The sequence below is a fragment of the Jaculus jaculus genome, chromosome 8 (genome assembly GCF_020740685.1).
Source record: "Jaculus jaculus isolate mJacJac1 chromosome 8, mJacJac1.mat.Y.cur, whole genome shotgun sequence".
In the NCBI taxonomy this organism is placed as follows: Eukaryota; Metazoa; Chordata; class Mammalia; order Rodentia; family Dipodidae; genus Jaculus; species Jaculus jaculus.
Genome location: NC_059109.1, coordinates 59537010 through 59560938, shown reverse-complemented (window position 1 = coordinate 59560938; position 23929 = coordinate 59537010). Strand labels below are relative to the sequence as shown.

Genomic DNA, 23929 nt, shown 5'->3' with positions numbered 1-23929 from the left:
CCTGGGGACGGGGGCCCTTCATCCCGTTTTTTTGGTCCTGAGTAGATTGAAGGGGGGGTACAGGTAGACCATTAATATCTCTTACTGACCTGCACTCATTTGCCCAATGTTTGCCCTTCTTACATCTCGGACAGGTACCCGGTGGTCTCTGCTTCCACCCCTCCTTTACCGGCGGGGCGGATTGTTCAGCTCTGGGGCATTGGCGTCTAAAGTGTCCTAGCTGCCCACATTTAAAGCACCCTTTATTTTTCTGAGCCTGTTGGGACTTAGTGGCTGCGAGGACTGCGGCAGCCAGGCCAGCATTAGAGAGTGGCCCCCCAATTTCTCGACAGGCTTTAACCCAGGCTTCCAGTCCCTGTTTCCGAACTGGGTTTATAGCTCGCTGACATTCTTTTGTACTTTGTTCATAGATTAATTGCAATACAAAAGGCACAGTATGATCTGCAGCTCCAATGGTTTTTTCTGCGGCAGCCACCAGTCTGGCGGCGAAATCTGCAAAAGGTTCTGTGGGACCCTGTATAATTTTAGTCAGGTTACCGGCTACTTCCCCTTTATTAGAGACTTCCTTCCAGGCCCAATAGTGAACATTATTAATTTGTTGGTAAACTTCAATTGGGAAATTAACTTGGTTAGCCATGTAAGGGCCAAGCCCCAAAAGCATATCCACTGTCCATTCTGGATGTCCATTCTCAATATTTTGCCTAGCCTGTTCCTGAGCATTGTCTATAACTATGGCTTTCCACTCTAAAAATTGGCCTTTTGTAAGGCAAGCTTTACCCAATTCTATCCAATCAGTGGGCGTTAAAGGATCTGTAACAATCCTGCGCAATAGTGCAACAGTATAATCCGCAGCTGGGCCAAAGTCTTTTGCTGCTTGAACTAAGTCTTTTAATTGTCTGTAAGGAATTGGATCATACCTCCTCTGATGGGTCACTGGATCCATAAATACAGGGAAAACTGAGACTAGCCGCGACCATGTTTTTGGTTTTATGAAGCGGCATGTGTCTCTAGCAGAGTTATAGGGGGGAGGTGCAGACGGCTCTTTCAAATGCAGAAAACCATCTCCCTGGGCCGGAGGTACAGACGGCTCTTTCAAATGCAAAGGACCATCTCCCTGGGCCTGTTTTCCTTTTGTTAGTAGGGGGCGCCTAGGCAGAGATGAATAGTGCCTTTTTGTGACTTCCTTGATTCCTTCCCCCCCCTTTTTTAATGGTTCTTCCTCCTCCTCCTCCTCTAGGTCTGAGTTGGAGGTGATTTCCTCATCTGTCTCAAAAACATTTAAACGTACAAGCTCTTCAATAGGGGGATACAGCCTGGTAAAGGCCCCTTTAGTCCCTTTCTCAGGCAAGTGATGACTTATTTCCCCCATCTCTTCAAGCTCCTCCTGCAGGCTTTTATCTTTATCTTGTATATGTTTCTCCTTCTTTATATCTCCTTTTTTCTTAGGCCTAACTTTTGACTCCCCTGAATCAGACTCAGAAAGACTATCCTGATGTCTTGCTAGAGCTTCTCGTCCCCTTTTAATAATTTCTATGTGGTTTCCTTTACTTAAACAAGAATGGATAAGGCGCCAGAACGGCATCGTGCCTTTTCCTATTTTATCCTCCTCCTTTGCCCGTTCTAAATCGCGACCTAGCTTCTCCCACGTAAGGAGGGAAAGATCACCCGACACCGCGAACCATGGCGCGATCTCATCTAGGTTTCTGACTATTTTCTTAATGGTCGCGGATGAGATCTTAATGTCCCTCTGCTTAAGCAATTCTTTTATGGGTTGGACAAAATTATCGGGTGCAAAGTTTGTACTCTGAGAATTGCCCATGGCGCACGCTGTTATCTACCAGCGATTTATCTGCCTAACAAAAGAAGCAATACAGTGAGTGACAGATCGAAAAACCTTGTTATCTACCAAGGTCTTTTATTTTCGATTCCGAGCTGCGAGGTTAGTCCTCACCTAAGCAGTGACACTGTCCTCAGGTTCACAGCAACAGCAACACAAAACAAGAAGGAGAAACCACACAAGAAGCCAAATGGCAAGAATGAAATACGGGTCCGTCAATAGATCTAGCATGACTGGGGTAACTCTCCGTGTGTCAAGTTCTGGATCCTCTTCGGCCCCTCGCCCGATGCCCTTCTGGCACCCGGTGTCCTGGGTTCCTTGGCACCACTTGCTGCGAGCCCCCTGACCCGCAGGAAAAGCACGACCAGCAAACAAGGATCCTTCTCGATCACACTTTATTGGAGAGCCTCTTGGTTAACAAAAAGGTTGATGGCAAGGGGCCGGGGTGCAGGAGTGTAGCTGCTTTTATAGGGTGTAATACTACTAGACACCTACGGATTGGCCGTTACCTGCTCCCCCATCACCCAGGGCCACGGGATAGGCCCAGGATGCATTACATCATGTGCATGCGCAGCATCAAGCAAGACTGTCGCCAGGATATGACCAAGTAGGGGGTTGTTCGTCACCACTCTCAGCAGGAAGTCAGCGCCATCTTGTAATGGCGTCTGTAGCCACTCCCTGCACATGCCTTTCATTCTCTCTCTCTCTCTCTCTCTCTCTCTCTCTCTTTCTTCTTCTTTTTCTTTATTTTTGGGGTAGGGTCTCTCTCTAGCCCAAGCTGACCTGGAACTCACAGTGAGCCTCCTACCTCAGCCTCCTGAGTGCTGAGATTAAAGGCATGTGCCACCACTCCTGGGAGATGTGTGCCTGGTAGGAGAGGCTGTGGGAGCTGTTCTGTGACGACCCATGAGGAACTAAGTAAATGCCAGCCTTTCTGTCCAATTAACAGTATGATATTCAAACTAATTCAAATTTTGTCCTCTACTTCACATTTTCTCAGATTCTCTTTTTTCTCAGTATGTTTCCATTTTAGAGTTTGCCACAAGAATTGTTTATCTGATACTTGGAAGGCAGAAGTTAAACTACTCAGTTTTTAATCTGTGGATTAAGGGCTATAAGAAAAAAATCTTTGCCTTTATTTGTGATATTTTTATTTTTCAAATAAGAATGGGTTAATAGACCTTATGTATAATTAGAATTTATTTAAAAATTAAGGATATTAGTCAATAACCATTACTGCTATTAAGTTATCCTGATACCTTTATACTGGAGTTTTTGCCAAAGCAGATACAATAATAATCATGTATAATACACAATATTACACTTTATATCTCATGAAAACTGTAGGCAAATAATAATTTCTCAGGCCGGTGAGATGGCATAGCAATTAAGGCACTTGCTGTAAAGCCAAAGGACTCAAGTTCAATTCTCCAGGACCCACATAAGCCAGATGCACAAGGGGGCACACATAACTGGAGTTTGTTTGCAGTAGCTGGAGGCCCTGGTGTACCCATTTCCTCTGCCTCTCTCTGTGTATTTCTTTCTCTCTTTTCAAATAAATAAATAAATAAATAAAAATAAAATATTTAAATAATAATTCCTCATAAATTCAAATATCACTAGGTTATAGTTAGTATTAATTGAGAATTTTCATGTCAAAGTGCTAATAGGTCTGTGGCGGTTTGATTCAGGTCTCCCCCACAAACTTAGATGTTCTGAATGCTAGGTTCCCAGCTGATGAAGATTTGGGAATTAACGTCTTTGGTAGGCAGTGTATTGTCAGGGGCTGGCTTATGGGTGTTATAGGCAGTTTCCCCTTGCCAGCATTTGGCACAGTCTCCTGTTGCTGTTGTCCACCTTATGTTGGCCAGGCGGTGACATCCACCCTCTGTTCATGCCATCATTTCCCCCTGCCATTATGGAGCTTCCCCTCAAGTCTATAAGCCAAAATAAACTGTTTCCCCCCTAAAATATGCTCTTGGTTGGGTGATTTCTGCCAGCAATGTGAACCTGACTCCAATGAGGTGCAATATTGTGCAAGTAATGGTCATCACTGTGAGGTCATGAATGCAACAGCTACTCAGTGTGTAAAAGATTTGAAAAGCTTTTCAAAGCACTCCTCCCCATTCGCTGGCTTTTACATACTTTCCATTCCACTCCTGAACATTACCTGTACTCTTGCAGGGCATACAGAAATGTTATAGAGAACTCAACACCTCAATTTTTGAGTTTCCTCAGTAGTCACTGCCATCTTCAGAAAGAAGCTTCTCTGAATAACAATAAGAACAGCACTAATTTATGAATGTAAACTATAAAAATAATATAATTATATTATAGTATAACTCTAAAATTATGGACATAAGTGCTTATAGGGCAGCTTGATGAGCACATCATATCCATTTACCCAAGCAACAGTAATAGCTTCCTCCCCCTACAGTCCATGACCTTCTCAGTCATGGGCTATTGACAAAGTTTTGGTGACAGGCAGTTATTTCCTCCCATGGAGGGGGCCTCAAATCAATCAGGGAGAATCTTGTTATCCTCATAAGTCATGCTACATCTTTCCTGGCTGGTTGGATGTGCAGCACACAGGGTAAATCTGCCAGTGGGCAAGACTGTTGATTTTTCTCCCCAGTAGCTTGCAGATCACTTTGTAGTACTACATTATTTTGCAGGGAGGAGCCTTTCAGTTAGTTAAAGCTTGATTTCTTAGCATTACACAACTGAAGTACATGGTATCTTCAGGGATAGGAATTTACTATATAGTTCTGGTAGGCACAAAATAGCCGTGGGAATAGCCTGTGTTGTTTACGGAGCCTTAGAGGCTTCTAGGACCAAGAACCCAATGGGAGCTATCCTGTCCTTGGCTCTGGGGTTTTCCTATAACAATGGATGACTTCGGAGAGCAGCATTATCCACCCCTGCATTGCACTCTGTCTGAATTCTCTCTTTCTTACAAATTATATTTTTCATTTACCTAACAAAGAAGTTAGTTTCCATATGGCTTTTTTTTTTGTTTCCATAAGTCTTTAGTTTTAGTTAGTGCTGCTTCCATTACTCCTTTCCTCCAATGCCTCTCATAACCTCACTTAAACCTTTAAACCCATAGTATTATGTTCCTCTATTTATATCCCTACTATCCTCTCCAGTTAAACTCTCCCCCTTATCCTCTCTCCTGGCTTGTTTTGTTTTGCTTCCTGGCCTCTACTGACTCCATTGTAGATCTGAATTAGGGCTGCAAAGGGAAACCATGCCACAGTGTCATGTTTGTTTGCCTTGAACTTTCCTCCATCACAAAAAAAGAGAAACAGTTTTCATCTACCACACACATTAGTACATTACTTTTAAATTCTACTTTATTCAAATGCCAAGGACAAGGACAAAATGCCTGTGTTTATTTTTTTTTGAAGTATTTTATTTTTATTTATTTATTACAGGGGGGGGGGGGAATGGGTATGCCAGGGTCTCCAGCCACTGCCAACAAATTGCCATAATATCACATTACTGGCCTTAGGCCCACTTCCTGGTAGTCTATATGCTTCTCTAAAACCTCATAAGTCAATCCTGTCTGAGGTTTTTTTTTTTTCCTGGTCTCTCAAACTGTCAAAAGAATTGATTATAGAATTGAAGGCTTCTCTACTCCAGAATTCCAAATCATCCCATATCCTGCAGCAAAGCAGTTCCAAAAGATTGAGAAGCACATTGTTATATCTGCTGCAATAACAACCCCTGTTCACAGTACCATTTTTCTGTACAATTTACTTTCCGGTTGCTTGGACAAAATCCCACATCAGAGAAAGAGAAAAAAGAACAGAGTTTATTTTTGGATTGTGGTTTCAAGCAGAAGTCCAATCATGCAGCAACAGGAAACTGGTATCACCTCATCATAGCATGGAGGAAGTAGAGGGAGGTGAATGCTACAGCTCAGCTAGCTTTCTTCTCTTTATACTGTTTTAAGATTCCCAGCCTGTAGAATGGCACTGGCCATAGTTAGGTTGGGTCTTCCCACGTCAATTAATCTTATCTATAAAATCCCCAACAGACTTACCAATAAATGTGTTTCCATAGTGATTCTAAATCTCATCAAGGGCTGGAGAGATGGCTTAGTAGTTAAGGTGCTTGCCTATGAAGGACCCAGGCTTGATTTCCCAGGAGCCATGTAAACCAGATGCACAAGGTGGCACTTGCCCCTTAAGATGTTTTGTAGTGGCTGAAGAAATGAGGAAGGATCAATTATGCCACGCACAACAAGTCAGCAAAGTCTTAGATAATGAAAATAAATGCTAATAAATGTAACCAACTAAGCATTTTCCAGAATTCTGCACCCCTGTGTGACTAGGACTGTCTGACCATACTGGCTCTGAGCAAGCCAGGTTTTCCCTCCCGTCTGAAGCAAGTGGTATGCCATAGGCTTACTTTGATGCTCTCCTCAGACCAGGAGAGAGTCCACTTGCCCATGCCCTCCCTGAGAAAGGTAGACCAGGGCAGTCCACCCAGGCACCAGTGGGGCTGCTGTCGCACTCTTGACAAGACAGTAGGATTATCTCCAGATGGGCAAACATCAATGCAAAACTAACAGACAATACACTCACCAAGAATGTCTAGTCTCATACTGGAAGCCTCCAATGAAAACTACTTAGAAGAAACCCAAGATAAACATTTCTAGAATGCAATGATAATAAGCATATTCAACAAACTTACTGAGGCCATGAAGAAATGGCTGCATGAAATGGAAGAGAATCAACAAAAATAAATCAATAGATAGCTGAATAAAATAGTAGAGAATCAAAAAGAACAGACAGTAGGGGCTAGAGTGATGGCTTAGCAGTTCAGGCATTTATAAAGCCAAAGGACCCAGGTTTGATTCCCCAGGTTCCACATAAGCCAGATACACAAGATGGCACATGTATCTGGAGTTTGTGTACAGTGGCTGAAAGCCCCGGCATGCCCATTCACTCCCCTTTCTCTCTTTGTCTGACTCTTTTCCTCTCTCTCTTTCTCTCTCAAATAAATAAAATTTAAACAAAAGAACAGAGAGTGGAATGAACTCGAAGAGAACATGATCAAATGTAGTAATAAATTTCTAGAGACAAGGAGAAAGTCAGATCAAAAATTGAAAATAAAATTCAATAAAAACACAAAGCACTGAATAACAACATAATGGAAACAGAAAACAAAATAACTCAATTAAAAGACTCTCAAAAAGCCTCATCAACAGAATAGATCATGTGGAGGACATACTAGCAGGGATGGGGACAAGATAGCGGAAATAAATTGAGAGGCCAAAATTAATGACAAGTTCAAAAACAAAACAAAACAAAACAAAACAAAACAACAACATACAAACAGAACATGAGAGAAATGCAAGATGCTTTAAAAAAACCAAACATGTGCATCACCCTTGCACAGGGGCTGTGCTCTTCTTCTTTATATCATTACAATTTTAGTATATGTGCTTCCAAAATAACAAGACCAAATATTCAAATCATGGTAATACAGAAGGGAAAGAGCTACAAGTAAGGACATATAAAATATTTTTAATAAAATCATAGGGGAAAATATCCCAAGTCTTATGAAAGAAAGGCCCATCCATTTGTAAGATATACACAGAACACTAAGTAGTCAGGACTGGATAAGAAATTACCTACATCCCATTAGAGTTAAAACACTAAGCACAGTAAACAAAGAGACAGTATTAAAAGCTATAAGGGAAAACAGCTCATAACTTACATCAGATTTTTCAATGGAAACTTCAAAAGCCAGAAGGGCTTGGAATGAAGCATTTCAGTTTTTGAAAGACCACGATGGACAACCTAAACTGTACCCAGCTAAATTATCCCTCATAATAAAAGATGAAAGAAAAACTCTCCACACTAAAAACTGACTTTATGAATATATGAGGAGTAAACCATCTCTATAGAGAATATTGGATGGAATATTTTGCACTGAAGATAAGAATAAAAATACCTGAGAAGCTACAAGGCACCATTTTAGGGCAGAATGATGAGAAAATATTGTAAGCAAATGGAAATGAGAAACAAACAGGTGTAGGCATGGTAAAATCTGACAAAACAGGCTTTAAACCAAGGATAATTAAAAGAGATAAAGAAGGGCTGGGGAAATGGCTTAGCAGTTAAGGCATTTGCCTGTAAAGCCAAAGGACCAGGTTCAATTCCACAGGACCCACGTTAGCCAGATGCACAAGGTGGTGCATGTGTCTGGAGTTTGTTTGCAATGGATGGAGGCCCTGGTGCACCCATTCTCATTCTCTCTCTCAACCTCTTTCTCTACACCTAAGAATCAAATAATCAACCTCAAGTACCTACAAGAAGCATATCACAATAATCTATCTCAGAGAAGGCACAAAAAACTTCAAAATCCATGAAAACACCAAACCATATAAACCAACATAATATGGCAGGGATCAAATCAAGCCTCACAGTTATTACCCTAAATGTCAATGGCCTTAATTCACCCATCAAGGGACACAAGCTAATAGAGTGGATCAGAAAATTAGACACATCAATCTGTTGCCTTCAAGAAAACCACCTCACTACTAAAGATAGACACCTCCTCTTGGCGAAAGGCTGGAAAAAGATATTCTAAGCAAATGGGAATAAGAAACAAGCAGGTGCAGCCAAACTAATATTGGATAAAATAGACTTCAAACCAAAAATAATCAAAACAGACAAAGAAGGGCACTTTCTACTGATCAAAGGAACAATCCAGCAAGAGGATATTACAATCATCAGTGTTTATGCACCAAACACAGTTGCACAATAATTCATAAAAAACCTACTCGACAATAAGACAGAAATAACCACCAATACCATCATAATTGGGGATTTCAATACACCATTATCAGTAATAGATAGATCATCCAAACAGAAATTAAACAGGGAAGTGAGAGAACTCAATAAAACTATGGAACATTTAAACCTAACAGACATCCCAAATCCACAGACTACACATTCTTCTCAGCAGCACATGGAACCTTCGTGAAAATAGATCATATGCTGGTTCCCAAAGCCCGCATCCATATATTTAGGAAGAGTGACATAATCCCCTGCATGATGTCAGATCACAATGCTGTATTGCTAGAAATTAACAAAACACCCACCAAAAATCCCATTGGCTCCTGGAAACTGAACAGCACACTTTTAAACAGTAGGTAGTGGGTGAAATAAAAAATGAAATAGAGAAATTTCTAGAAACAAATGACAATCAGAACACATTGTACCAATAGTTATGGGACACAATGAAAGCAGTCCTCAGGAGAAAATTCATACCACTAAATGCCTTCATAAGAAAGACAGGGAAATCCCAAATCAATAACCTAACCTTCCACCTAAACACACTGGAAAAGCAAGAAAAATCCAACCCAGAAAGCTCCAGACAGAAAGAAATAATTAAGAACAGAGAAGAAAATAATGAATTGGAAACTAAGAATACAATTAAGAAACTTGATGAAACAAAAAGTTGTTTCTTTGAAAAAATAAAGAAGATTGACAAACCCCTGGCCAATTTGATCATGTGAAAAAAAGAGGTGCTTCAAATAAAAAAAAAAATTAGAAATGAAAAAGGAGAGATCACAAAAGACATCAGTGAAATTGGGAGAATCATCAGGACTTATTTCAAAAACCTCTACTCCACAAAACTGGATAATATGGAGGAAATGGATAAATTCCTGGATACATACCATCCACCAAAGCTAAACCCAGAGCAGATTAAACTAAACCTAACACAAAACCTATCACACCCATTGAAATTGAAAAGGTGATTAAAAAAAACAAAAGCCTCCCCCCAAAGAAGAACTCCATTGTATAAATGTGCCACATCTTCAATATTCACTTATCAGTTGAGGGACATCAAGGCTGGTTCCATTTCCCAGCTATTATAAATTGAGCAGCAATAAACATGGTTGAGCACATACTTCTAAGGAAATGAGATGAGCCCTTAGGATATATGCCTAGGAGTGCTATAGCTGGGTCATATGGAAGATCAATCTTTAGCTGTTTTAGGAACCTCCACACTGATTTCCACAATGGGTGGACCAGATTGCATTCCCACCAGCAGTGTAGAAGTGTTCCTCTTTTTCCACATCCCCACCAGCATTTGTGATCATTTGTTTTCATGATGGTGGCCAATCTGACAGGAGTGAGATAGAATCTCAATGTAGTTTTAATCTGCACTTCCATGATGACTAGTGACGTAGAACATCTTTTTAGATGCTTATATGCCATTCGTATTCTTCCTTTGAGAATGCTCTATTCAGCTCCATAGTCCATTTTTTGATTGGCTTGTTTGATTCCTTATTATTTAACTTTTTGAGTTCTTTGTATATCCTAGATATTAATTTTCTATCAGATATATAGCTTGCAGTGCAAAATCTTTGTAATTTCATGAGGTCCCAGTGATTAATCTGTGGTTTTACTGCCTGAGCAATTGGGGTTGTATTCAGAAAGTCTTTGCCAAGACCAATATGTTGAAGGGTTTCCCCTACTTTTTCCTCTAGCAGTTTCAGAGTTTCAGGTTTGATGTTAAGGTGTTTAATGCATTTGGACTTAATTCTTGTGCATGGTGAGAGAGAAGAATCTATTTTCATCCTTATACAGATATATATCCAGTTTTCCCAACACCATTTGCTGAAGAGGCTGTCTTTTCTCCAATGAGTATTTTTGGCACTTTTATTGAATATCAGGTGGCTATAGCTACCTGGACTTACGTCTGGGTCCTCTATTCTGTTTCACTGATCTATATGTCTGTCTTTGTGCCAGTACCATGCTGTTTTTGTTACTATGGCTCTGTAGTGCAGGTTAAAATCAGGTATGGTGCTATCACCAGCCTTACTTTTGTTGCTCAGTATTATTCTAGATATTTGAGGTGTTTTGTGATTCCAAATGAATTTTTGGATTGTTTTTTCTATTTCCATGAAGAATGCCTTTGGAATTTTGATAGGAATTGCATTAAATGTGTAAATTGCTTTTGTTAAGATTGCCATTTTCATAATATTGATTCTTCCAATCCAGGAACAAGGGATGTTTCTCCACTTTCTAGTGTCTTCTGCAATTTCTCGCTTGGGTGTTTTGAAGTTCTCATTTTAGAGATTCTTTACTTCCTTGGTCAGGTTTATTCCAAGGTACTTTATTATTTTTTTGATGCAATTGTGAATGGGAGTGATTCTCTGATTTCATCCTCTTTGTTTGTTGTTAGCATATATGAAGTCTACTGATTTCTGTGTATTTATTTTGTATCCTGCTACATGGCTATAGGTTTTTATCAGCTCTAACAGTTTGCTAGTAGAGTCTTTAGGGTCCTTTATACATAGAATCATGTCATCTGAAAATAATGATAACTTGATCTCTTCCTTTCCAATTTGTATCCCTTTTATGTGCATCTCTTGCCTTATTGCTAAAGCCTACTTGGTCAGGGTGAATGATCTTTCTGATATATTCTTGTATTCTGTTTGCCAATATTTTGTTGAGAATTTTTGCATCTATGTTCATGAGGGAGATTGGTCTGTAATTTTCTTTTTTTGTTCTATCTTTGCCTGGTTTTGGTATCTGGGTGATGATGGCTTCACTGAAGGAATTTGGTAGAATTCCTTCCTTTTCTATTTCCTGGAAAAGCTTAAGAAACAATGGTGTTAGCTCTTCCTTGAAGGTTTGGTAAATTTCAGCAGTGAATCCATCTGGGCCTGGACTTTTTTGAGTTGGGAGATTATTGATAACTGTTCAGATCTCCATATTTGTTATGGGTCTATTTAAGTGATTAATCTCATCTTGATTTAATTTAGGTAGGTCATATAAATCAAGGAAATCATCCATTTCTTTCAGATTTTCATACTTTGTGGAGTATATGCTTTTATAGTAAGTCCCTATGATATTTTGAATTTCTCTGGCATCTGTTGTGATGTTATCTTTATCATCTCTGATTTTATTAATTTTTGTCTCTTCTCTCTTTCTTTTGGTCAGGTTTACTAAGGCTTTATCAATCTTGCTTATCCTTTCATGGAACCAACTCTTTGTTTCATTAATTCTTTGGATTTTTTGGGGGTGCTTATTTTTATTTATTTATTTGAGAGCGACAGACAGAGAAAGAGGCAGAGAGAGAGAGAGAGAGAGAGAGAGAGAGAGAGAGAGAGAGAGAGAGAGAATGGGTGTGCCAGGACTTCCAGCCACTGCAGACAAATTCCAGATGCGTGCACCCCTTGTGCATCTGGCTAACGTCGGTCCTGGGGAATCGAGCCTTGAACCAGGGTCCTTAGGCTTCACAGGCAAGTGCTTAACCGCTAAGCCATCTCTCCAGCCCAATTCTTTGGAATTTTTTTTGTTTCTATTTCATTAATTTCTGCCCTAATCTTTATTATTTCTTCCCGTCTACTGATTTTTGGTTTGCCTTGTTCTTCTTTTTCCCAAGCTTTAAGATGAAGCATTGGGTTTTTTTCTTGCGATCTTTCTAGTTTCTTAATATAGGCACTTAAGGCTATAAATTTACCTATTAGAACTGCCTTCATTATGTCCCAGAGATCTTGGTATGTTGTGTTCTCATTATCATTTGACTCTATAAATTTTTTGATTTCCTTCTTGATTTCTTCATTGACCCATTCATCATTTAGTAGTGTATTGTTTAGTTTCCATGATTTTGTGTATGCTCTAAAGCCTTTCTTGCTGCTGATTTGTAGTTTAATTCCATTGTGGTCAGATAGAATGCAAGGAATTATTTCAATTTTCCTGAATTTGTTAAGATTTGCTTTGTGTCCTAATATATGGTCTATTTTAGAGAATGTTCCATGTGCTGCTGAAAAGAATGTATATTATGCAGCATTTGGATGAAATGTCCTGTATATATCTGTTAGGTCCATTCCTTCTATGACCTCATTTAGTCCAGATGCCTCTCTGTTTATTTTTTCCTGGGATGACCTGTAAATTGATGAGAGTGGGGTGTTAAAGTCACCCACTACTACTGTCTTTGGTGTTATCTGTGACCTTAGTTAAACTTGTGTTTGTTTGATGAATTTGGGAGCCCCCATGTTAGGTACATATATGTTTAGGTATGTAATGTCTTTCTGTTGGAGTGTGCCCTTAATCAATATAAAGTGACCTTCCTTATCTTTTTTGACTAACGTTGGACTGAAGTCTACCTTGTCAGATATTAGGATAGCAATCCCTGTTTGTTTGCTAGGCCCATTTTCTTGAAACACCTTTTCCAACCTTTCACCCTAAGATAGTGTCCATCCTTTGTAGAAAGGTGAGTTTCTTGGAGACAACAAATTGTAGGATCCTGCTTTTTAACCCAGTCTTCAAACCTATGTCTTTTGGTTGGGGCATTAATGCCATTGATATTAAGAGATGTTATTGAAAGGTGTGTTTTATGTTTGCCATTTTTTTTTTGTGGTTCCAGTTCTACCTTTGCTCTCTTGTGTTAACTAGTATTTGAATATTTCTTGTTTTTTCTAGGTTCCTTATATGTGTGCTTTCCCTTTTCTTCAGCATGGAGGATTCTATCGAATATTTTCTGTAGAGCTGGTTTTGTGTTCAAGTACTCATTTAACCTGCTTTTGTCATGGAATGTCCTTATTTCTCCATCTATTGGAATGGATAGCTTTGTAGGATAAAGTAACCTTGGTTGACAGTTGTTATCTTTCAGAATTGGAATATATTACTCCAATCCCTTCTGGCTTGAAAAGTTTGTGTTGAATAATCTGCTGTAATCCTGATGGGCTTGCTTTTGTAGGTAACTTGTTTTCTCTCTAACTGCTTTCAATATTTTTTCTTTGGTTTGTGTGTTTGGTAGTTTGATAATAATATGGCAAGGAGAGGTTCTTTCCATGTTTTGTCTGGCTGGGGTTCTAATGGCTTCCTGTATCTGCATTGGCACCTCTTTCCCAATTTGGGGGAAGTTTTCTTCTATGATTGTGTTGAAGACGCCTACTATGCCTTTGGAGTAAAATTCTTCTCCTTCTACTATGCCCTGAATTCTTATATTTGATCTTTTCATAGTGTCCCGAATATCTTGAAATTCCCACTCATACTTTTCTATAAGTTTGTCTTTCTCTTTGTTGGACTGTATTAGATCTGCCACCTGGTCTTCTAGCTTAGATTTTCTGTCCTCTCCTTCATCCATTCCACTGTTGAGATTTTCCACAGAGTTTTTAATTTCATTAACTGTGTTCTTCATTGCTAGTAATTCTGACTGGTTTTTCTTTATTATTTGTATTTCCTTATTTATGTCTTGTATTGCCTTCTTTATTTCATGAAATTGGTGTCCTGTGTCTTCTTTGATTCCTTTGATTTCCTCTTTAAATTCCTTTCTGACTCCTTTGATTTGTTCTCTGATATCCTTGAACATTTTTTTTTAAATTTTTTATTTATTTATTTGAGAGTGACAGACACAGAAAGACAGATAGAGGGAGAGAGAGAGAATGGGCCTGCCAGGGCTTCCAGCCTCTGCAAACAAACTCCAGACACGTGTGCCCCCTTTGTGCATCTGGCTTACGTGGGACCTGGGGAACCGAGCCTCGAACTGGGGTCCTTAGGCTTCACAGGCAAGCGCTTAACAGCTAAGCCATCTCTCCAGCCCTCCTTGAACATTTTTACAATCATTCTTTTGAAATCTTTTTCAGGCATTTCCTCTAACTCATTCTCACTGGCGGTCATTTCTGATACATTACTAGTTTTTAATGGATTTATATTGTCTTGAGTTTTAGTGTTTCTTGTGTTATAATGTATATATTTTTGCATCCTCTATTAAGTTAATGTTTGGATTTTCTAACTAGCTAGGTATTCTTAGCTGTATCAATTGATTTGATGATATATATATCTTCAGGATAGGAGCTTAAGGTGTGGCTCTTAAGGCTCTCAGAGTATCTACAAAGGTGTTCCTAGGGGTTGAGTTTACCTGCTATGGGAGTATTCAAATAGGCTGAGTTGAATAAAATACAGGTAGATTCTAAAATTGAACTAAGCACTGTACACATTCAATCAAAATCAGCACTGAATATTTATGCAAGAGTAGTTATTATAATGACCAGTTCCTCTATCAAGGAAGAGGTTAAGATATCTGGTCTGTTGAGGGATCCAAGTCAGCTTGTGACCAAGTGAAACCTTTCCCTGGTGCAATCAATCACAGTTACCTTTTTGGATGATTATGGTCTCAGTCAAGTTGCTGGCTCGGTTGTTGGGCTGCTGTCCTGATTTCTGGAGCTGTCACTGGCTTTTCTGGCAGGGCAAACCAAGGCTGGCAACTGTGGCCCTGCAGGTCAGCACCCCCGCTGCTGGAACCACTACTGCTGCTGCTGAAGCTGCTGCTACTGGATCTTTCGCTGCTGTTGCTAAAGCTGCTGCTGCTGGGTCTGTTGCCACTGCTGCTGAAGGTGCTGCTGCTGTAGCTACCATTTTTGGTTCCACCACTGTTTCCTCTGAAGCTGCTGCTGCTGGATCTGCTGCTGCTGCCTCTGAAGCTGCTGCTGCTTGATCTGCCACTGCTGCCACTGAAGCTGCTGCTGCTGGATCTGTGGCTGCTGGGGCTGCTATTGTTGGTGCCGGAACTGCTGATGTTTCTGCCAGACCCTGCTCCTGCTTGGGTCCTGCTGTCGGCACAAGTTGGCATGGCCAGGTCCTGGGACCGCTGCTCTGTTCACTGTAGCTGGGCATAGGTGGTGGGGGAGGGGAAGGAGCCGCAGCTGCTCTAGTTCTCTGGCTGTTCCACGTGTTCTTCTACCTCGTGGTCTTCTCTTACATTGTTCACTGCTGCTCTCCCTTCACGTTTCTTGAGTTGCAGAGAACTCCAGTGTGAGTGGAAGCTCCCCTCACCTGGATTTTTCTATGGCTCAAGCCGAGCTTGGTGGCTTTCTGGTATGCCACCATGGTTGGCAGACCTGCCAGGGCTACTTTTGCTGGCCTGTGCAGGCTCTGGATCTCTCCTACTTTTCTGCTGCCATTTCGATTTCCTATACACCTCACTTTTAAGTAAAAGTGTGTATTTTGCTGAGCTTTTTTGGTCTTTTCCCCCCTTAGGCTGCTTTGGCATTGTACCTACGCTGCCATCTTAACTGGAAATCTCAAAAGGCCCAAAACTCTTAAAGGTGATAAACTCCTTCAGCAAAGTAGCAGGATACAAAATCAATGCACAAAAATCAGTAGCCTTCTACATGCAAATGACAAAGATACAGGGAAGGAAATAAGTGACGTTATCCCATTTTCAATAGCAACAGCAGCAACAACAACAATAACAAAATACCTTGGAATAACATTAACCACAGGTGTGAAAGATCTACACGTTGAAAACAAGCAAACACTAAGAAAAAGAAATTGAGGAGTTCTTAAGAAAATAGAAAGACCTCCTATGCTCCTGGATAGGCAGAATTAACATTGTGAAAATGGCAATCCTACCAAAGACAATCTACACATTTAATGCAATTCTCATCAAAATTCCAACATCATTCTTCATGGAGATAGAAAAATTTATCTCAAAATTCATCTGGAAAAGCAGAAGGCCTTGAATATCCAAGCATATCCTCAGCCAAAGAAACACCTCTGGAGGCATCACTATACCTGATCTAAAGCTATATTAGAAAACCATAGTAATAAAAAGAGCATGGTACTGGCATAAAAACAGGAGTATGAACCAATGGCATAGACTTGAGGACCCAGACTTTTGGTCAAGTAACTACAGCTACTTGATATTTGACAAAGGCCCTAACATATAGGCTGGAAAAAGGACAGCATCTTCAACAAATGGTGCTGGACAAACTGGATAACCATATGCAGGAAATTGAAACTTGATCCACACATCTCGCCATGCACAACAATGAAGTCCAAATGGATCAAAGACCTCAATCTAACACCAGAAACTCAGCTGCTACTGGAAGAAAAGTTAGGAGGAACATTCCATGATTTAGGAAGGGAAAAGACTTCCTGAACAAAACCTCAATAGCACAGAACCTTGAAAAAAATCACTCAACCAGTGGGATCACATGAAGCTGTAAAGTTTCTTCACAGACAAACATACAACAAGCAAAGCCAATAGATTACCACACAATGGGAGAAAATATTCACTGGCTACTCAACTGACAGGGTCCTAATTTCTGGAATCTACAAAGAACACAAACACCTAAACAATAAAAAGTCAAACACTCACAAAATGGGGCAAGGAACTGGACAGGCAGTTCACAGAAGAAGAAATATACACACATAAGGAAATGTTTATCATCACTAATTATGAGGGAATGCAAATTAAAACTACTAAGAGATTCTACCTTATCCTAGTAAGAACAGGAAACCTCAAAAAAAAAAAAAAAAAAAAAGCAAATGAAAATAAATGCTGGTGAGGATGTGGAGAAATAGGAACCCTTATCCACTGTTGGTGGGAATGCTAAGATGGAACAACCACTTTGGAAAGCAATATGGAGACTCCTAACAAAACTGACTATAGAGTTACCAACAGACCCAGTTATTCCCTTACTGGGCATGTACCATAATAGCTCCACACTTCAGTTCAGTTCAGAGAGATTTGCTCAACCATCCTTTTAGCTGCTCAATTCATAATAGTCAAGAGCTGGAATCAACCCAGATGTCCATCATTAGACGAATGGATAACTAAGGTGTGGTATATCTACACAATGTAATTCTGCACAGCAATAAAGAAAAATGGCACAATGAAATTTGAAGAAAAATAGTCAAACCTGGAACAGCTTATTCTCAGTGAACTCACCCAATCACAGAAAGGCAATTGCTACATAGTTTCACACGTCTACAGCTCCTAACCTGAATCTAACGAAGTTGCCATCATACCTACACAGCATCTCAAGGACCAAACAGTAGGGATGGTGGGGAAGGAGGGGAATGTAAGGAAGAAAGGGGGGGGGGTCACAAAACTGGACCCAAAAGGCAATGGTACCATAAAACTCTACATCCTAAAAGACAGACCAAATGATTGAACCTTCACCAGGCCCTTAGAAGGAACACTGGGTTCGGCCCTGAAGTGGGTACAATGAAAACTGTTCATTATTTCTTCCTGTTTATCTCTCTCTCTCCTCCCTTCTCTCTCATCTCTCTATCTCTTTTATATTACTTACCCTGTTCTTCCTTCACTTCTTGGGCACTGACCTGTAACTCCCAGTACCAGCAGGCAGTTATCATCCACAATGAGCTTTTGATCACAGAGACCTACAAGGTCTCCCAAAAGAAGACAGATTTATGTCAGAGTGCTTGATGACCCACCATAGGTTATTGGTAAGACCCTACTGTTGAAGACACCATACACCGTTGGCACGTATCATGGCTGGAAGCTGGAAGAGAGTCAGTCCCCAGAGAGTTAGTGCATCTAGTGCTGGAAAGTGCTATATGAGCAATTGGGGGATAATGACCAATATCTGCTCAAGCAACCCATGATCTAACCTACTTAGCAGCAAACAACCTGACATGATGCTCATACAAGTATAATAGTGGCACATAGCCATGGTGGGAAACCAACTGCTCCCTATTTGGCTAGCTGATCTGCTCAGTGGAATGGAACCCATAGCAGGAGCTGGGAAACAAATCAGAACCATATCCAAAAATGAACCCACTCTCCATTAAACTCTCTCTTAAAAACAATGATTGTCACATTTACTTGGTGCTAACTTTACTTTCTCTGTTGGGGAATCTGCTTCTCTTTTTCAGATAGATGCAGATCCTAAGGAGAGAACCACCCCATCATAACTCAAAAGGGCCCCAGCTGAAACTAGGAATAATTGGGGAAACATGTAAGAATGCTGTTTTCTTGGTGAACTGGGAACCAGCACAATGGTGAAGGACAGTGACACATAGAACAATCAACTCCTACCAATCCAGATACCCAGAGACATAGAGGTGCCCAAGATCTCAACACCAAAGCAGACCTAATATGAACCCAACATGGCACAGGGAAATTTGTGGAAGAGGGGGCAGAAAGGATGTCAGAGCCACACATTGGGTCATGCAGAGACATTACCTCCTACCCAAAAGTAAAGGCTAACACCACAATTGCACGACCCATATTCCCCAACAAGGAGGGTCTGTGTGGAGGGGAAAGGACAGGTAGGAGGCTAACAATGGTACCAACTTGACTGTATTCACTGACTACAAAAAAAAAATTGACTGTAGAGTTACCAACAGACCCAGTTATTCTCTTATTGGGCATGTACCCTAAAAGCTCCATGCTCCAGTTCAGGGAGATTGGCCTAACCATGTTTATAAATGTTCAATTTATAATAGCTAAGAGCTGGAATCAACAAAGATGTCCATCATTGGATGAATGGATAACTAAGGTGTGGTATATCTACATAATGGAATTCTATACAGCATTAAGGAAAACAATACAATGAATTTTGAAGAAAAATGGTTGAACCTGGAAGACATCATTCTCAGTGAACTCACCCAGTCACAGAAAGATAATCACCACATAGTTTCACTCATCTACAGCTCCTAACATGAATCTAACCGAGATGCTGACATATTTAGCAAGCATCTCAAAGACTGCAAAATAGGGTGTGTGTGGGAGGTTAAGGATGGGGGGATACACAAAACTGGACCTAAATAGCAATGGTACCATAAAATTCTACATCCTAAAAAACAGACCAAATAGTTGAACCTTCACCAGGCCTTTAGAGGGAACACCCGAATCACAGTCACAAGGCCCTGGAGAGTGTAAATGAAGACTGACCTTAATCTCCTGTTTCTGATTCTCTCTCTCATACACATACTCTCTCTCCCTCTTCTCTCTATCCCTTTTATATTACTTATCTTTTTCTTCCTTCTCTTCTTGGGTGCTGACCTGTAACTCACAGTACCAGCATGTGGTTATCATCCACAATGAGCTCCCGATCAGAGAGACCTATAATGTCTCCCAAAAGAAGACAGATTCCTGTCAGAGTATTTGATGACCCACTAAAGGTTAGTGGTAAAACCCTATTACCAAAGGCACCATAGGCTGTTGGAATGTAACATGGAGTGACATGGCTGGAAGCTGGAAGAGAGCCAGTCCCCAGACAGCACGTCTAGTTCCAGAAGGTGCTACATGAGTCATGGGGGTAAAATTACCAATATCTGTCCAAGCAACTCATGGCCTAAGCTACTCATCAGCAAACAACCTGATGTGATGCTCACGTAAGTGCAATAGTGGCGCACAGCCATGGTAGGAAACCAACTGCTCTTGATTTGGCTAGCTGATCTGTTCTGTGGAATGGAATTCATAGCTGTAACTGGGAAACAAGTCAGAATTATATCCAAAAATGAGCCTGCTCTCCATTATCAAGCTCCCACCAATTGTGGGCTACAAGAGGGCCTACACCTATTAAATTTTCTCTGAAAAATATGGTTGTCCCATTTACTTTCTGTTGGAGAATTTGCTTCTGTTTTTCAGATACATGCAGATCTTAAGAAGACAACCACCCCGTCACACCTCAAAAGGGCCCCAGCTGAAATTAAGAATAATTGGGGTAATAAGCAAGAGTGCTGTTTTCTTGGTGAACCTGGTAGCAGCACAAGTGGGAAGGAGATAAACACAGAGAACTATCAACTTCTATGAAACCAGATATCCAGAGACACAAAGGCTCTCAAGACCTCATAACTGAAGCAGACCTAAAATGAGCCCAACATGGTTCAGGGAAGTTTGTGAAAGGAGGGGCAGAAAGAATGCCAGAGCCACACATTGGGTCATGATACACAGAGACATTGCTTCCTACCCATAACTGATGGCTAACTCCACAATGCATGACTCATATTCCCCAATGAGGAAGGTCCCTGCTTAGGGGGGAGGAAAAGGAGGAGGCTAACAATGGTACCACCTTGATTGTATTCAGAGTACAAAACTAATAAATAAAAAAAGAAATAAGAACAAGAAGCAAAAAAGAGGCAAATTGGAAAGGATGAGGTCAAACTAGTATTATTTGCAAATTAAATGATTCTATACTTGAGTCTCAAAATTTTCCACCAAAAAAAATCTGATAAACTCTTTCAGCTATGTGGCAGGATATAAAATCAATACAAAATCAGTAGCTTTTGCACATATATGTCTATGACAAACATGGAGACATGAAGTCAGGAAAGCAATCTCATTTATAATAGCCATAAATTAAATATTTGGAATATTTCTAACCAAGGACGTGAAAGACCTTCACAATAAAAATTGAAAAACTGAAGAAAAAAATGAGGAAGTCATGGGAAAATGAAAAATTTCCCATGTTCATGGACTAGAAGAATTAATAATATCAGGAATATGGACATCCTAAGAAAAACAATATATAAATTCAATGCAATGCCCATCATATTACTGACTCCAGAGTCTGGTCCTTGTTTCCATCTGGGTATTAGCTTCCTTCAACTGTGCTGGCGATTGTGTGGGAGGCTAGCAGAAGGAGGAGACAGCTTGCTTGAATTTTGCAGGTCTGGTCTTCGTCCTGTACAAAGTTAAAAAAAAAAGTAGGAAAGAGAAAGTGAATGGATCAGCACCAGGGGAACAGGCAGAAAGGAGAAAGAGAAACAGATGTAAATTGAAACCCTGCCACAAAATTGAAGGACAACCAGAAAATGAGCCTGAACCAAAGCCTGAGGAAAAGCCAAAGGAGGAAGAAGGACAAGAAGAGGAGGAAACATCAGAAGAAACTTTAGAGAAAGGCTATTCAATCTCTCCAGGAGTTTAAAGAAGATATACACAACAGGCATTTAAGCAATGAAGATTCATTTAGAGAAGTAGATGAAGTAGATGAGATAAGGAAAGTGAGGAACAAACTTACAGTGCTGCATTGGAAGGCCAATCAAAACCATCCTTATCCCTATTTAATGTAGCTTGCTTTGATTTCTGTTTTATCTGATATTAGCACTACTATACAGCTTTCTTTCATTAGCATTTTCCTGATATATCTTTGGCCATTTTCATATTTTTACCTGTTATTGTTAGTGGGTTTTAAATGCATCCTTCCTTATCTGCTTCTTACTTGCAGTGTTTTTTTTTGTACCTATCTATAAGACTAAAACTTAAACAAGAGAGCTTTACTGACTGGCAAAAATGTAAGGGTCAGATAGTATAAAAAATGAAAAAGGTTATCAAGTTGTATGAGAGTATCATATTTTTAAAAGGCAAAAGTGCTTTTGTATACTAAATATATGCACATAAAATTTGTGAAAGATGAAAGTACAATCTCGGTGACTGGATTATGAATGATTTTTCTTCTGTTTGTATTTCCCATATTCCTAAAGTGAACACACATTATTGTTGCTAAAAACAATAAAAGTTTTGCAGTTATAAAGAAAAAGAATACTGACACCATTCTTCACAGAAATACAAGAATTAGTTTCAAAACTTATATGGAAACACAAAAAAATCTCAGATAGACAAAAATATCATGAGCAAATGGAATAATTCTGGTGGTATGACCACACCTAATTTTTAGGTATACTACAAAGCCATAATAATAAAAAATACATAGTACTGGCTTTGAACAGACACATTGACTAATGGAATAGAATAGCAGATCCAGATATAAGTTCTAGTCACTACAATTACCTGATATCTGACAAAGAGGCCAAAATTCACACTTGAAGAAAAGGCAGCTTTTTAAAGAAATGGTGCTGGAGAAACTGGATAATCACATATGGAAGAATGAATCTAGACACTTTTCTCTCACCACACACAAAAATCAACTCTAAAGGGATCAAAGACCTTAATATAAGACATGAAACTGTGAAGCAGCCAGAGGAAAAAGTAGAATACTTCAAGATATAGGTATAGGAAAAGACTTTCTGAGTAAGACCCCAGAAACTCAGGGATAAGACAAATGCTCAACTATTGGAACTTCATGTGTCTCAAGCTAAAAATCTATTGTATAGCTAAGTAAATCATTAACAGAAACAATGGACATAGAGACTGGGAGAAAATCTTCACAAGCTATATATCTGATCGAGGCTAAATATCATGAATATACAAAGAAATCAATAAACTGAGTAATAAAAATATCATTGCACTTATAAAATGGAGCAGGGAACTAAGCAAAGAATTCATAAAGAAAGATACATAAACGGCCAATATTCATCTGAAAAGATATTCAACATCATTAGCCACCAACAAAATGCAAATTAAAACTATTTTGAGATTCTATCACATTGTAGTCAGAATGGCTATCATAAAAAATAAATGCAACAAATGCTTGGAATTGTGTGGGAAAGAGGAATGTTCACCCAGTGATGGTGGGGGTGCAGCCTAGTTCAGTCATTACGGAAATCAGGATTAAGGTTCCTCAAAACCTAAAAACAGATCTGCATTTACCACTTTTGGACATGCACCTTAAAGACTCCAGGAAAGTGGATGGATCTTGAAAAATTATATGTACTGAGATTACCTGGGCTGAATTCTAACATGAAAGAGTTTGTTTTATTTGTAAGTTGTAATAAGCATCAGTAGTACTGGTAAGGAAGCTAGAATGAGGCTAGAGAGAGGAAAATCAAAAAGGGATCAGAGGAGGTTTAGTAGACAGGTAAGCAGAAGGACAGAATACAGTGGGTAGAAGTGTCTGGAAGAACAAGGCTAAGGGAGTAAAGTAAGGGAGCATACACAAAACTAATAACAACATGTATCAGTACTATATAAGCCTTCCTTTCTGTTAACTGATGTAATTCTCTTTCAAAGAGAGAGCTAGAGAGAAGACTGATAGTTTGGCCAAAACCATCCAGCAGGAGTGGAGAAACTTTACCCTAAACCTATACTCTGTTGCTGATAAATCCCAGTGTCAGACCGGGGAGGTTCCCAAAACAATTGAGATTATTAATGCAGTTAATGAATCTAGACACTTTTCTCAACATAACCAAACAGTAAGACCTTATTGTTGAAGATAGCACAGGCTATGGGTACAGGACATTAAAATAATCATTCTGGAGAGCCGGAGAGATGGTTTAGCTGTTAAGATGCTTGTCCATGAAGCCTAAGGATCCAGGTTCAATTTCCCCGTACCCATATAAGACAGATGCACAAGGTGGTCCATGCATCTGGAGTGAGTTTGCAGTGGCAAGAAGCCCTGGCATGCCCATTTTCTCTCTACCTGCTTCTTTCTCTCAAATAAGTAAAAATATTTTAAAA

The 23929-nt window shown here is 39.8% G+C and overlaps 1 non-coding gene and 1 pseudogene across 1 annotated transcript; one reads left to right on the top strand and one right to left on the bottom strand.

The window, feature by feature from the left end:
- Positions 1–1817: 1817 nt before the first annotated feature.
- LOC101615044 lies at positions 1818–21645 on the top strand (annotated as a pseudogene).
- On the bottom strand, positions 7202–7305 carry LOC123463162. The gene has a single exon (XR_006638766.1). It is a non-coding gene; the product is annotated as a U6 spliceosomal RNA (small nuclear RNA).
- Positions 21646–23929: the final 2284 nt, after the last annotated feature.